The sequence below is a fragment of the Sparus aurata genome, chromosome 3 (genome assembly GCF_900880675.1).
Source record: "Sparus aurata chromosome 3, fSpaAur1.1, whole genome shotgun sequence".
NCBI classification, from domain to species: Eukaryota; Metazoa; Chordata; class Actinopteri; order Spariformes; family Sparidae; genus Sparus; species Sparus aurata.
Window position 1 is genome coordinate 19,621,977 of NC_044189.1, and position 2,500 is coordinate 19,624,476.

A 2,500-nucleotide genomic window follows, 5' to 3' on the forward strand; every position below is an offset into this window, starting at 1 on the left:
ACACACATGCAGATTGTTCTTGTCACATTATTCTCGTGGTGTCTCTGTGTTCCTGCTGTTCTCTCGTAGTGTCTCTGTATTCCTCGAAAATCAAGTTTGAACGAATTTGAAATGACATGCAACGTCTAAACCACATGACATTATTGTCATTATTTGAGTTACGTTAATTTGGCACCTCCGCTCGTCTGTGGTGCCTTGGTCACGTGGGTGGCAAGCTAGCAGGTGAGTCCGCAGATTTGTGTGTTAATTATTTTCCATCTACAGTGAAGAACCCGAAATACTTCCATACACTAATTCCCAGATGCTTTGGTGTCGTGATTGTCCGCTCAGTACGGCTTTGCTCGCTAGTGTCCTCCATTTTTGTAGCAAACAACATAACATTACTAGCTGAATTGATGGTTTGTCTCAGCCAGCAGCTAAAGTTTAAAAGAAATTGCCAAATTTTAAGATTCATGGCAAACTAAGATGAACAGACTACACACAGACAGCTTTCATTTTAGCGTGTTCTTAACAAGCTGTTAATTGTTAGCTTAACAAGCACTGTGGTCGTGTAAAACGTGCCGGTGGAAATGTCGCTGTTTATGCTGAAATATGAGGAACGTTTATGCTTGTTGAACAAGTGGTACTTATTGCCTCGCCAAGGAGGTTATGTTTGTTGTCTTTCAACTCGTGAAGGTTTTATTGCACTTGCAACAACGCGTGTCGTCGTCTCCACCTGGTCACTTCTCTCCTCTCTCTGCTGCCGTTGCACACGTCTCTCTCTCACCCATGCTCTCTGTGTGTGTGTGTGTGTGTGTGTGTGAAGAGCAGCCCCCCCCCCCCAGTGATCAGAGAGCAGGGCAGGGAAGAAGCAGTTTATGGCGCTGTGGAAAAAAAACTGCAGCCATCGGCCACTATCGGAGCCAATTTCCGCCGATTTCGATAGTTTGTAAAACGTCCCATCGGCGCGGATTAATCAGCCAAAACTATTAATTGGTCAACCTCTGATAGGTCAAGCTGATTTAGAGCGCCGTCTGCTGGATCACAAGGCGAACTACTTCAAACGGTCCTGTTTATAGACTGTACATTATGAGTTCGAACAGGTCATTACATTCGAATACGAACTTCTCCCTCCACTTTTGAACGATGTGTTCCTGCTGTTCTCTCGCGGTGTCTCTGTGTTCCTGCTGTTCTCTCGCGGTGTCTCTGTGTTCCTGCTGTTCTCTCGCGGTGTCTCTGTGTTCCTGCTGTTCTCTCCGGTGTCTCTGTGTTCCTGCTGTTCTCTCGCGGTGTCTCTGTGTTCCTGCTGTTCTCTCTCGCGCGTGTCTCAGTGTTTCCTGCTGTTCTCTCGCGGTGTCTCAGTGTTCCTGCTGTTCTCTCGCGTGTCTCTGTGTTCCTGCTGTTCTCTCGCGGTGTCTCTGTGTTCCTGCTGTTCCTCTCATCGCGGTGTCTCAGTGTTCCTGCTGTTCTCTCGCGTGTCTCTGTGTTCCTGCTGTTCTCCGTCGCGGTGTCTCAGTGTTCCTGATGTTCTACCCTCGCGGTGTCTCTGTGTTCCTGCTGTTCTCTCGCGGTGTCTCTGTGTTCCTGCTGTTCTCTCGCGGGTGTCTCTGGGTTCCTGCTGTTCTCCGCGCGTGTGTCCTCTGTGTTTCCTGCTGTTCTCTCGCGGTGTCTCTGTGTTCCTGATGTTGCTCTCGCGGTGTCTCTGTGTCTGATGTTCTCTCGCGGTGTCTCCTGTGTTCCTGCATGTTCTCTCGCGGTGTCTCTGTGTTCCTGATGTTCTCTCGCGGTGTCCTCTGGTTCCTGCTGTTCTCTTGTGGTGTCTCTGTGTTCCTGCTGTTCTCTCGTGGTGTCTCTGTGTTCCTGCTGTTCTCTCGCGGTGTCTCAGTGTTCCTGATGTTCTCTCGCGGTGTCTCTGTGTTCCTGCTGTTCTCTCGCGGTGTCTCTGTGATTCCTGCTGTCTCCGTCGCGGTGCTCGTGTTCCTGCTGTTCTCTCGCGGTGTCTCTGTGTTCTGCTGTTCTCTCGCGGTGTCTCTGTGTTCCTGCTGTTCTCTCGCGGTGTCTCTGTGTTCCTGATGTTCTCTCGCGGTTGTCCGCTGTGTTCCTGATGTTCTCTCGCGGTGTCTCTGTGTTCCTGCTGTTTCTCTCGCGGGTGTCTCTGTGTTCCTGCTGTTCTCTCGCGGTGTCTCTGTGGTTCCTGCTGTTCTCTTTGTGGTGTCTCAGTGTTCCTGCTGTTCTCTCGCGGTGTCTCAGTGTCCTGCTGTCTCTCAGTCGGCGTGTCTCTGTGGTTCCGATGTTCTCTCGCGGTGTCTCTGTGTTCCTGCTGTTCTCTCGCGGTGTCTCTGTGTTCCTGATGTTCTCTCGCGGTGTCTCTGTGTTCCTGATGTTCTCTCGCGGTGTCTCTGTGTTCCTGCTGTTCTCTCGCGGTGTCTCTGTGTTCCTGATGTTCTCTCGCGGTGTCTCTGTGTTCCTGCTGTTCTCTCGCGGTGTCTCTGTGTTCCTGATGTTCTCTCGCGGTGTCTCA

At 50.8% G+C, this 2,500-nt stretch overlaps 1 protein-coding gene across 1 annotated transcript in view; it reads left to right on the top strand.

The window, feature by feature from the left end:
- rapgef5a (Rap guanine nucleotide exchange factor (GEF) 5a) overlaps positions 1 to 2,500 on the top strand; it is a 60,930-nt gene that overhangs the window by 45,416 nt on the left and 13,014 nt on the right. The window lies entirely within an intron of this gene.